Here is a 13,893-nt window from a genome sequence, read left to right as displayed (position 1 = left end):
TTGCCTTGCATTGGAATAGACTACCTATCTTACAGCATAGAAGCAAGCAGACATCTGGCCTAAGCCACAACTTTGTCACAGACCAAAAATATCACAGAAAACCAGCTCATTGAGATTGTAAAAATAAAAGCCCCAAGAGGCAATGGAAGAGGGGAAAACTGCCAGCATAGTCCAATGGAAACAATCCTCACCGGAGGGAGAATAAGCTTTGGAAAACAGTATTGACATCACGATGCATTAGTTTTGTTACGAATAGTCTTATTTAGTCATTTAGAGTAGGCCAACTATTCAACCGCATGTTTTGTTCAGGCAGCTCCTTACTTTATTACATTAGCTGAACAAATCACTGCATCATTTTTGATGTACCACACAGCCCTGTTTGGACGCCTGTCATCACCAAGTAGGAACTGTCATTTAAAGCGGATTATATCGCATTTACAGCGCAGTGCCTGTCATCAGAAGTCCAGGTGGCAGCTGCAGATAGGCGTTCAATATTGGAATTCCTGGCCTCCACTTGACCTTGAGGCAACAGGTCAGCTGTTCTAAGCAAACTGACCATAGAGCAGGGGTGGGCAAACTATTCCACAAAGGGCCGCTGTGTGTGCGGGTTTTTGCTGCAACCCATCACAAGGACACCTTTTCACCAATCTGGTGTGTTTTAAGTGCAATCAGTTGATTGCAGTCAGGTGCGTCTTGTTTCCACTGAAACCTCATTGGTTAAAAGCTCTGTGCTGGATCAGTTAGAACAAAGACCAGGACCCACTGCGGCCCTCGAGGACCGGTTTGCCCACCCCTGCCATAGAGGAATCTCCGGCCAACCCATGCTGGCACTTTTTTTTCCACAACTTTTTTTTTTTACACTGCTATACCCAAAGTACAAAGTCTGTGACCTCAATGGTGTGCAGTATATGATATAGGTTTTGAATTTACTCGCAAAAAAATCCTGTTTGGTGATAGAATGTGCGTGTGGTATTATAGTAATTTAATTTTCTGTAATTTAAGTACAACATACTGTGTCTACAATTGTTTAGTACGTATCGTAAATGGTTTTAAGCATACATTTCAAAGTCAGACTTTGAAAGTGGACAGCCTATCAGCACCAGGTTAATTAAGAAGGATGAACAAGATCAGTGAAAATAAAACACCTTGCGTTTTCAGATTATAGTACAGTAGTTTTGTCCTCTTTTTTTTTTAATCAAATTTTATTTTATAGGTGGACATAAGTCATCGTATCCTGTAAATTTTTGCAATCCCATTTCAGGGTGTTTGGACACATGTGGTGTACATACTTTCAAATTTTTATTTCATGTCTTATAAGAGCTCAATTTGGCCACCACCGCAGCATGGACAACATCAAACCAATATGAGAATTCTTCCCAAACGAGCCTCAGGATGTTGCATTCCACCATGTTGATTGCAGCTTCTATCTGATTTCCAGGAAATATTGATACATGAAAGACTGAAATAAAAACTGTAATGTATGCACAACACGTGTCCAAACAGCAAATTCTTTCTGAAACACCCTGTATAATGTTCATTTTCAGTTCTAGGATCTCTTTGTTCAACCAGTCCATTTGACTTTTAATTCAACTGGTGTCACAGAACATATACAGACATTCATCACTAACCACCAGTCAACTAGCGTTTACTGAGCCAAAACTACTGAATCCACCAGTCAACTAGCGTTTACCGAGCCAAAACAAAACAACTTTTAGTAGTCGAAAGGTTTAGTAATGTTCCACTGAGCTGTTAGTTATTGCACTTGTTTCAATGCAGTGTTGGTTCGACACTCGCAGCAGAACTAGGCACTGTTGTCATATCTAGTCTCTCCTCAATCAGCATTTTAACAATGCTGCTGTTAGATTTGTGATTGCATGATTGAGTCAGAGGCTGCCAACGAAGCAGAACTTTCACCTTCTGCCGTTAATTGCAGATGTTTGGTTGAGCATAAATATAGTTGGCTGTACAATTAGCTTTGTCTTTGTGTGTGTGTTGTTACAACAACAGACGCTACCGTAAAAAAAAAAAAACAAGCAGACAAACACTGTATTTTGTCATAAAAATTTCTATTTTTAGATATATTTTTCAGGATCAATGAGTAGGTGGGGTTTTCAGCAAATAACAAAACTGATGAAGGTTTAAGTCCCGCCACAATCAGAAAATATGTGAAACTGCAAATGCCAAGCAGGCAAAACGCATAGGCTTATCCACTTTACAAGACTGTAAAGTTTACAGTCTCACTTACATCACTAAGAATTTCCTTTTGTTTGTCCGAGGTACTTCCGCTTTACTTCCGCATGTCTGCTCGCGACTTCCATTTTACACGTTCTCTAACCAAAACAACAATGGAGCTGGAGTGGGATTGTTCATCAAAATCCCTCAAAAAAGATAATCTGGAAATACTGCATCCATCTGCCATCATCACGACATGACAGGACAACATGAAGAAATGGTTAAGAGTCGTCACAACCAAAATATATTTGTATTTCATTGATTTAATGGCAGTGGATGGAAACGCAATCAGGGCATCCAGTGCCTGCACATCAACAAAGTTGAATGTGTCCTAATACATGAATATGGGAATTTTGCGTTCATGAAAGCAGATGTGGAACCAACACAGTGCCACCACAACACAATAAAAGGTACAATTATGTTCAATTTGACTACAATTCTGTGTGTTGCGTCACAGCTGAGACATCATTAGCTTAGCTAAATGTAGCTACACAACAATAAAGAAATGGAAAACAAACACTCTTCTATTACAAGTCATACACAGGCTTTTTACTCTAAATGTATAAATGCAAGTGTTACACATTTTTTATTTGTTTGTTTATAGGTGAAAAACACTGTTAGGCAAGGGAAGACAAATTGATGTGCCTCACAACAACACTTATGTTGATGGGCATATACCGAGACTACGTGCATTCTACCTTGATGATGGAAGGCTTGATTTATGCTCCACCTTCATTAATATTTTTCTACTAATTTTACAAGTTGGTATGCATTGACATGTTTTGCATATGCACTAATTATTATAAATAAAAAAATGGAATCATGTAGTCCAAAGGTTTTATTGCGATCATTATCTGCAATAAAAAATGACATATTATTTGTGTTTAAATGTACGTATGTGATGAACTCATAACTATAATCTAACCAGATGAAAATTACTTTATATTATTTCCTAGTAGCAGCAAGATCCGTGTCAGCACTTCTGCGTTCGGCAACTAATATTGTTTGTAATTTCGCCTCATTTTGGTTACAATCTACATCTCTTGTTGACCCAGGTTGCATAAATTGTTAGAAATTTGTCCACGAACGATCAACGAAGTGATAACAACAAACATACAATCAGCGAGCCACATCCTGTAGCTGGTCAAAACATTCCACTCCCAATATATATATACATATATATGTATATATATTAGAGGTGTGCAAAATTTCTGATTCTTACATTATTCGCGATTCGGCCGTGGAAGATTCGAGAACGATTCACAAACATCCAAATTCCGATTATTGAAATATGCCAAGTAAAGCGGAAGTACAACACACTCAGCGCGCTGCGCGGTCTTCGGGACGCAATGAGGAAGAACGGAGCGAGAGTAGCTAAACATCATGCTTGTCATTACCCGGCCCCTCGGGTAATGCCAATGCTCAACTCACGGCTCTAGCTCAACTCATGCCACGAGATAAAAAAAACACAACAACATACCTGACTGCTGCCAAAAAGCTGCTACAAAGTACATCCACATAATGTTACGGTAGATATCATTTATATAGGACTAGATGCAACATAGATTCGGTAGCGTTAGCAGCACATCTACAAAAAGCTAGATGCGGGCGTTAGTAAACAGCCGCCATCTTAAAGCAGTACACTTCCCTGCAAGGCTGTTGTAGCGAACCTTACAAGCAAACCTAATTAACTTTTTATCTAAAATACTCCTAAATCGGTAAAATATTGACTTGAATCTATCTTTTAAATCAGCGGTCTCAAACCGACTCCAAAAAGGGCCGCAGTGGGTCCTGGTTTTTGTTCCAACAGATCCAGCACAAACACTTCAACCAATGAGGTTTCTACTAACATAAGCAGCACCTGATTGCAATCAACTGATTACACTTGTAAGAAACCAGATTGGTGAAAAGGTATTTGTCTCCTTTGGTTGGAATGAAATCCAGTACCCCCTGCGGCCCTTTGAGGACCGGTTTGAGACCACTGTTTTAAATAGTTTTAAAACTTTCACATGTCGAAAGTAGACAAAAGGGAAATTATGGAATAACGGGAGCAATTTTAACAACTTTAACGGGTTGATTCACAACATTAAATTAATTGAATGTAGTTTAAAGCTGCTGATGCAGAATGGAGACTGGAGTTTTTTATTTACTGTTATTTTTGTATATTTGTTTACTGCTATATGTTTACTTGATACTGAAATAGTAGTTTGGTTTAGCCTGAGAGTATTTTTGAACAATTTTGGAACTAATGTACAAAACATTTAAAAAAAAAAAAAAAAAAAAGGAGGGGGGTGCATCAATAATCGTTTTATAATCGAATTGGAGCCTCTGAATCGTAATCGAATCGTTAGGTGCCCAATAATTCTCAGCTCTAATATATATATAGGCGCTTCCAGGAGTTCACACAACCATGCACAGCACAGAAAGTTGCGGAGCCTCATCTACGTCGTGCTGAATCAATTTTTGGAGATTCCGTTGGTTCCTCTGGTTTGATTTTGCTGTTTACCTACACCGTCGTCTACACCACGCTTACTTCAACCGCACTTCATGTTGTTCTGTCTACACCGGAAGTCTGTAGCAGAAAATGTCAAAGATGGCGCCACCCATGTTTCCCTCAGGAAACTTGTCTACACAGGTTGTTACTGCCTTGTATAATCTTTGCTTGTTGTTACAAATAACCCCAAATTTATCAGTCGGGCAAGCTTGCTGACAATCTATTCTTAAACACAGCGATACTTTCTCAGGAAAATCTAGCTTCAATGTCTTATGTTTAGGAGTGGGAACCTTTTGGTACCTCACGATACGATACGATTTGCGATACAAAGCTCACGATAACGATCTGACGATATGGCGATACAACGATTATCGATACATTGGTCAGAAAATCATTCTAGGATATTCTACAAACAACTAATAAACAGAAAAAAACAAGCTTATGCTGTGAATTGGAATGAGTTTATCAATAGTAGACGTCCAATCCATTTAAACTGAAAGCGGATTGAACATCTATGGCCAGTAGTGGCAGCCAATGCCAGGTAATGAGGTAATTTTGGGTCATTTACCTGTTGATTTTCAGTTAATTCCTGTTGATTTTGGGGTATTTTATGGGTCACTTCCTGTTTATTTTGAGTTACAGAACAGACAGTGACCTAGGAATCACCCAAATGAATAGGCAGAGACTCAAACTCAACAGGAAATGAATGACCTGTAAAAGCCCTAAAATGAACAACAAGTGACCTGTAAATGCCCTGAAAATCGAACAGAAGGACAATTCTCTGGTTTTGAAAGAACGAACGTTCCCAGTCTAAATGGATTGGGTGTCGAGCACCGTTATGGTGGAAGATTATGGGAGCAACTTGTTGGTTCATTTTTATTTATTTTTTTAGACATTGACACCTTTTTAAAACACTTGCCATGTTTACATGGAGCCAAATATTCCAATTACAATCGGAATATTTGTTCAAACCGAATAAATGTGTTCCATATAAACACCTCATTCGGAATGAACAGGCCCAAACCGAATGGAATTTCATTCCGATTCACAGGGGTGGAATATTCATTTTCCCAAACCGATTAGAAGTAAAATTATATCATGTAAACAGGGAAGCGGAATGGTGTCTGGTTGCGTTCTTTCTGCGCATGCTCCGTACTGACGTGGTGACGTCACTTGGTGACGTAAGTAACGTCACTTGCAACATGGCTTCCAAGCACACGCACAGTGCACCCATACAACTTTTTAAATGAACGGCATATCATTCTGAAGTTTTGTTTCCCCTCGAAAAGTTAAAACAACAGCTGATCTGACGATCGATCTCCATGTTTTGCAACGTGACGCTTTGTTTTAATTAATCTGCGCATGTCAGACGGCAGTTGTCAAACGTCCTTTCGGAATAAAGGCAGTCACATGTAAACGCTGGATCGGAATAGATGAAGTGACATGTAAACAGCTGATGTGAAATTTCCATTCGGAATGATTTGAATCGGTATGAATAAAAGTCAGCATGTAAACGTGGCTAATGTCTCGATTCTTGGCAGGAGGATATCGATAACCTTTTGGGATACAAAGTATCAAGATATGTCACCATTTCGATATTTTGTCACACCACTACTTATGTTAACATACACTTGTGCTTTATAAAGTAGTTACACCACAAAAACTTTTTTTTATCTTTAACCATTTACAGGGCACTTATTTTCCAAAAATTAGATATACCAAATAAAACAAAAAAAATGTAACCCCACAATATTAACATTAGCTATCCAAGTGTGGCTTACGAGAGCCATGTGATGTCCACATAAGTGGACTCCATATCTCCATTATAATGTAAAATTCTTTAAAGTATTAATTTTGGGGGGGGGGGGGGGGGGGTTATGGAAAAACTGAAATAAACTGGTTCTGGGCATGAACATTTCCAGTCAGTCCTCACAGCTTAAATGAATTCAAATGCCTATTGCTGTCAATGACGGGCAATAATTTAATTACCAAAAATAGACACTGGCCCTATAAGGGGTTAATGCCCTCAATGTCTCTTATTGGCTCTATGGAGAGACCAGCAAAGATACATGTCACACTCAAATGGCATTCCTAGAAGGGGCACACAGTCATTGCAAAACTCATGAGTGGTTCCTCTACTCTACGTTTCTTTCAATCCATATCGGTTTTCAGTCTTCTGAATAAACACAAATTTGACAGTAATCTTCCAATTATCTGCTTAATTTCTTTTTAAACAAAGATTTTATGAGTCACTTGGTGATGACAGTATGCTACGTCACAGTCAGACGCAGCAGTGACGTTATGAATGAACATGAACAATAACTTCAAAAGAATTTAACGTTGCTCAACTATAGCAATTCAGAATTATCAGTATTTACGAACTCGTAGCGGCGTCTTTTAATGTTTCGACTATGAACTTTGTTCAGAGTTCATATGTAATATTTTAAACCGCGTTCAAGACAGCGTTTCCTCTCCGTGGTCTTTACTCAATCTACACACGCAAGCACGACACAATGTCAGAAATAAGTGGAGAACAACTTCCACAATGCCCAAAACGTGTGTTCAAAGCGGCAAGCCCTTTTCCCCACGAAGCAGGCAAGGTTGACAAAAGTTTATATGAATAAACGTGAGGGCACTTCACGCTAACTTGACGTGCCACGCATGAGGATGACGTACCTTAAAAAATCGAGGTCAAATGAGGTGACGTTCTTGTCGGTTCCCTGGAAGCAGATGAGCTGACAAAGTCGGTCCAGTTCGGCGTGAGCGTGTCGCTGGTGCCTGGTGTCTGTCAGTGCTGCCGGCGGCGGCTTCCTCCTGACCCTCCCACCGCTCCCACACCCATTCCCACCCACGGCTACACACGCGGGACTCTGCGACAGCGCCACACTCGCCCCCCTCTAGCACACAACACACTGACACCCTCGCATGAAGTCGCATACATGTCTCGGATATTTGGTGACAATTACTGCTGCGATGAAAAAAAAAATCTGACTATTGCGTCAGAACTTCCCTAAAAGCCTCCATGGGAGTGGTGTGAAATTTACCGCCTTCCTTCTTTCACTTAAGGTCTGCAAAACCACCCAAAACCAGGAAATTCGGACAGAAACCACCCGAATGCGGCGAACAAGTGAAGGAGGATTTACACTTAGCGAATCCGGTGCCATGTGGTCATTGTTTTAAAGACCTTCACTCCGCGGCACTCTGACGTTGCGTTCAATGACCCGTCGGTAGTTGGCGAGTACAAAACGTGGGAAACGTCATACTCGAACATTCCATTCCCCGTTCATTATAATGGCAAATATATTTAAAATAATAATAATAATAATCAAATTCACACAAATTACAAATAAAAAAAATCAGGAACTCAAGTTGCACAAAAGTTGTTTACAGTTTTTGGCAAAAAACACCAAAATGGAATAAATATCCCATTTATTTCCAATAACCCTATTCACTTCTAATGGGACGGACCAGGGGCGGACTGGTAATCTGTGGGTTCTGGAGGATCACAGAACGGCCGGTGCCCTGGACGGCCGGCGGCCGCCATTCATTATACATCACTGTTTTTATCCCCCCTATCCTCTGATTAACTACAGTTCGCATCCAATCCGACAGGTGGCAGCAATGCGCCTGGCACTGCCAATCTGATAGAAGAACGAAGAAAGCACAGAGTAGCCTTCATTGGATCCTTGTGGAAGCAAAATAGCAACATGCGTCAATACGAATGGTGGTGGCAAAAAAAGAAAAGAGAAGGGTGGCGCTGAGAAGGTTAGGGAGAAAAAATTAAAGAAACTGGAGAGCGAAGCATTAAAATGTCATAAATTGACAAATATTTTCGCAAGCTGCAACGGCCACGTCGGGTAACAAGTCAACAGCCCAGCCCCCGGCGATGCTGAGTGTGGGAGCGGCAGCCGCTCTGACGTGCAACCGGTGCAGGGAGAGAGAAAAGAAGAGGGAGGGGGGTAACGATATGGAACTTCCCCACACAAACGCAGGGAAAGTAAGTAGTGATGAAGAGGGTTACTTGCTCGGTATACTGGCAGTTATCCACCAGGTAGCTACATTTTAAATGAAATAAATGACAATTAAAGGGTTAGTGCCAGCTAGCCCATGTACCCGTTTGCAATCGTGTCAAGTTACAGTATGCTAGTCCTACTAGCACTCTCCTAAGAAAAATATTTTAGCTGTAAAACAACGTATGCACACGCAGCAGCAATATTAATTCAGAAGAAATATAACAAAATATTAATAAACTTTACTTTAAAGTTTAGGTAGTTAAATTGATGTTATATATATTAATCATTTATATATCGTTTTGTTTTAAGGTTAATACTTTCCAATGAAGGTTATGTATACAGGATTTGTCTTGAAATGTTTATTGTATTTTCATTGAAATTTATTATTTGTATGGCAAGATTAATTATGGCAAGGCAAATTTATTTATATAGCACAATTCAACACAAGGCAATTCAAAGTGCTTTACATCACATGAAGACCATAAAAATCACATTTAAATCAACACAACAGGGGTCTCTAAACCAGTCCTCAAGGGACGCTGTGGGGCCTGGTTTTTGTTTCAACCGATCGAGTACCGACAGTTTAACCAAAGAAGTTTCTGCTAAAACAAGCAGCACCTGACTGCAATCAACTGATTACACTTGTAAGACACCAGATTGGTGGATACGTGTTGTCTTGTTTTGTTGGAATGAAATCCCTCGCCCGCTGCGGCCCTATGTGTAACAGTTTGGAGACCACTGAATTATGGCATAAACAATGAAGTCATTTTATAGACAGAGATATATAGAGATATATTATAATCAATTGGATACATAAAACTTGCTTTGAAAAATAAATTCTTTCATTTGTTTATTCAGGTTGATCATAGAGCTAGTACAGAAAATGAATCAAACTCCAGTTCAGCCTTGCAGTACTTTGAGCGCCTCAAGTCAGACAGTCACAGTCTAGACACATTTTCTTCATTTTTTCTCAAAGTGCACGAAATTGATGCATTTTACAATAAAATGTGTAAAAAAAAATAATTTTTAAAAAAATCCCCGGGGGGGCATGCCCCCGAACCCCCTAGGGGGTCGGTGTTTCCCTTCGTATAGCAATTCTTGTGGGCTGGCCTGAGTCAAAGTCCAGGGCTGCTTTTTAGTCCCAGTCCGCCCCTGGGACGGACTGACCCGATATCAACATAAACTGACATGAAAAGGCTCCAAAATTTTCAGGAAGTGACCCAGAAATGCCCAAAGATCAACAGGAAATGATTAAAAATGTACAAGAAGTGACCCCAAAATGCCCCAGGAAGTGACCCAGAATCAACAGGACGTAAGTTACGGGGGCCACCCCCCCACCACCTTAAAAGGTGGTGGCCGAAATGTGTCATTGCATGTAATTGACTTTCCTATATATGATTGTAAAATTAAGAGTTTTCCGTAAAATATTGTCTATGGAAGTTGTAAAGGAATAAAACAACAAAAATGAATGAAATGTAAAAAATATTTGGCGGAAAACACAGACAAGACTGAAAAATAGTTTCTGCTCTTGCACCCCTCTTTAAAATAAACTGCTGTATTTTAAGCCAAAAGAACTATTGTGTTTGATAAAACAATATGTCTATATGCTGCCATAGCAGATTAATGGCGCACTAAGCCTCAGAACTATTTTTAATTTGTCCGTTTTACCTTGAAAACCCCCGTTTACAGACGTCGCGCAACCGCTTTTGTTTCAACCTAGCCATAAAAAGACGGTAAGTAATTATATTTATTATTCAAAATGTTTGTCATTTTTAGCTTAGATTTATTAATTGATGTCTAATATATATATATATATATTTATTTTTAATGACTTTAAAAAATTATTATAAACAAATTACGTCACAATGAAAAATTTGGCGTCTGTAAAAAAAAGTCACGGATATCTACCTCATAAGTATCGCCTAACTGTATTTTTTTGTTACTGTCGCATTTTCCCCGATATGTTAGATGGTAAATAATCGATCCAAACAAACAAAAAAATTGAAAAATAACGTTTAAAGGGGTAACTATATGAAAAGAAAATCTCAACCACTCCTTGTTGTCTGCGATTTCTGCATCGCAATCTTTGTTATATCACCATGTTTCACCCATAAAATCCCCCAAAAATCCGGCTGTGGCCATTCACAGCTGTGTCTTGACACTCGGTGATACATGCTACATGGACTTTTTGGATGGTATGGTTCATGGTATGTACGCGATAATATCTCGTTAAAATTGTGGCGTCTTTAATTCTGCTCTCGCCTCCAGATTAGGTTTTGCTGTTTAATTTTTTTTTTTTTTTTTTTTTAATGGCCTCCTGTTAAAAAAATTTCTTCCCCCAAAAAATTGAGATTTAAAGCTTTCCAATGATGTATCACACGTGCATATCAGACAATTTTGAAATTTGGCCAAATTGGCGGTCTCAGAGCGGAACTTCAAGTCACCTGAGTGTTTTCCGCCATACATATGTGTATATATATAATGGGTCAAAATTATTTTTGAACAGATCATGTGACTAGCACCTTTGATGGTCATTTGCTTTGCTAAGCCAAAACCACCCGACGAACGAAGAGAAGAGATGGATATAGGCAATTTTTTTTCAAGCCTAAGCTTTCAAACGCGACAACACCGACTGAGCAAGAACCAAGGATTGAAAATGTGGATCATGAAGCGCCAGAGAGCATCGCCAAAATGGGGAGTGGAGTTTCAATTCGCCCCACTAAAGACACTAATTGTACAACACAGCCTCCACCGGTGTCTTGCCAATGTAGTTACCCCCGTCAAAAATTGTATCCGCTGGCCGTGGGAGCGCACGCACACACATTAGTTATGAGTTATGTCAACCTAAACAATTAATAGAAGCCAGAAAAGAACCACAGTTATATATTTTGAACATCGATGTTTATTAAACTGGAGAAACTCCATAATCACTACAGTAATAACAGTTATAGGTGATCCTACGAGTAAAACAGTAAAGCATAGCCTTTTTCTACATTCAGTACATGTGTTACATCATTCGACAGAAAAAAGGGCGTTTTTAAGGATGGGCCATGTTTTAAAAAAACTCGTAGATAACTACAGCACCAAAACACGGAAATCAAGCAAATCAGTGCAGCGCAGTGGCTCTGCTCAGGGAATACAGGGGTAATTACATTGGCACGAGCCCTGTGGGCGTACCATATTCACTGGATGACGGTCTTGGCGAAAAGTATAGCTGTCCTAAGCAGCCTGTTTTAGAATTCCCCTCAAGAATGATGGGAAACAAAACACGCTCATTTCCAACTTATTATTATAAATATTCTTGTAAGTTAATTTTATTGCTGACACTGCATTTCAGGGTCATCAGCATGTTGACCCCCTGCCCCAAAAGTCAAACTCCGCCTATGGACGTAACCCCAAATTACTTTAAAGTTAACAAGTAAGTGCTCAAGATTAACTCACTGCCTGCTACTGACAATGATAGACGATTGTGAATGCTTATGTTTCATTGCCGTTGACAGTGCTCAACGTCCAACATAAACAAGGAAAGGAAAGGAAGTGGTTAACAACTTATTTTAAGTTTACTTTGAAAATGAAAAATGTGTTGGCTGTTTTAATGGCAGTAATGGCACCCAAGATATTGCTGCTTGTGGTTGGCCTGCGGGCCTGCCCAGACCCCACAGCATATATATATATATATATTTTTTTTTTTTTTTTGTGGTGTTGAAACAAAGTGTTTTTGTTTCAACGCCACCCTCCAAACTCGATGACATTATCAAATAACAATTGTGATGAACTCATCATGATGATCTTGGATGGATCACGATATGCTCATCTGTGCCTTATCTCATTGTATTGTGCTGCAGGCGGTCACCTCATATAGAACTCATGCTAGACAGCAAATAAAAGTTAATTGTGACTATGACGTTTTTCATTTGGTTGTAGTTTTGTACTGCTTGTTTTCTCTTCAAGATATTTTGTTAAATAGAATTTGATCATTCTTTTTGAATTATCTTGTATTGTGTACTGTATATATTCCAGTATATATACATGATACAAAATTAATTCATTTATCACTGGCATTTAATGATGGTGTCATTTTAGCAAAAGGGCACATAGAGCAAGAGCTGCAGACTCTCGTTAAAATATTGAGATGCAGAGTAGTCTTAGTGAATTTCAAACAATTTAGAATAAATTGATTTCAAAGCTATTTTTAAAGTTACTGCATTTGCATTTTTGCTTTCAGACATCATCCAACCATTGTTTTCCACTTATCCATGGTTGGGTGGCAGGGCTAGCAGGTTAACCATGGAAATCTGGACTGCCAAGTACCAAGTCCCTTTCTCCAGTTGTTCCTGAGAGATCACAGGACTTTCCCAGCCAAGTCTGCATACACATTCTCTCCACATTATATATATATATATGTATATATACTGTGTATATATATATATGTATATATACTGTGTATATATATAGTAAAAAAAAATAAGTCACTCAGTCACTTACTGTGATTACTGTTTTGTTAAGAATAATTTAGTACTGCAGTATACTTAATGTATTCTGACTTTGTAGAACAGGGATCCCCAATCACCGGGCCGGGGACCAAGACCGGTCCATGGCGCATTTGCTACTGGACCGCAGAGAAATAATACATAATTTGCAAACGACCGCAATCTGGCATGTGCCTCTTGACACATAAATATGCCTGTCTACTCTATTGACTAATGCAAGTAGAGGTATGTGTACATCACCCTCTAGTGGTTGGCCGCCATTGCTAGGGTGTTTGCACACCTATAGCAGCCCAGCGTCAGTCAATGTAAACAGTAACTTTAGCTGCTGTTGGTTGTGTGCTGCGGCGAACGAGGTACTTCTGATCATTTTGCTCGGATTAGTCATTGAAATCCAAATGGTGCTAGCATCTAGCATCTATTTTTCATATTCATGTGCGGTTGTCCTCGATAATGACGTAGGCGCATCAGATTTGTTCCCGGAAATAATAAGCCCACACGTTAGTGAAAATGACTGAAAAAGAGACATCTTTGGACAGCTTTTTTACGGCGAAAAGGCCACCTGCTGAACCAGAGGAGTAGCCTACAACCAAGTCCATTCTGCATAATATGTGGCTAAAAGCTAGCAAACAAGGCAACTAAATCTTCAAAGCTGCTTCGGCACATA

The 13,893-nt window shown here is 39.4% G+C and overlaps 1 protein-coding gene across 2 annotated transcripts in view; it reads right to left on the bottom strand.

The window, feature by feature from the left end:
* Positions 1-13,893, bottom strand: part of LOC130917303 (unconventional myosin-Ic-like) — a 74,539-nt gene that overhangs the window by 56,521 nt on the left and 4,125 nt on the right. The window contains exon 1 of one of the 2 annotated variants that reach the window (XM_057838558.1): positions 7,403-7,568. The exons of the other annotated variant lie outside the window; for it this stretch is intronic. The gene's annotated coding sequence lies outside the window, so the exon portion shown is untranslated. Of the gene's footprint in view, positions 1-7,402; positions 7,569-13,893 lie in introns of those variants that run through there. 2 annotated transcript variants of the gene reach the window in all.

Source organism: Corythoichthys intestinalis, chromosome 6 (assembly GCF_030265065.1).
Source record: "Corythoichthys intestinalis isolate RoL2023-P3 chromosome 6, ASM3026506v1, whole genome shotgun sequence".
Classification (NCBI taxonomy): Eukaryota; Metazoa; Chordata; class Actinopteri; order Syngnathiformes; family Syngnathidae; genus Corythoichthys; species Corythoichthys intestinalis.
The sequence above is the reverse complement of the archived record's forward strand: the minus strand, read 5'-3'. Positions and strand labels throughout refer to the sequence as shown.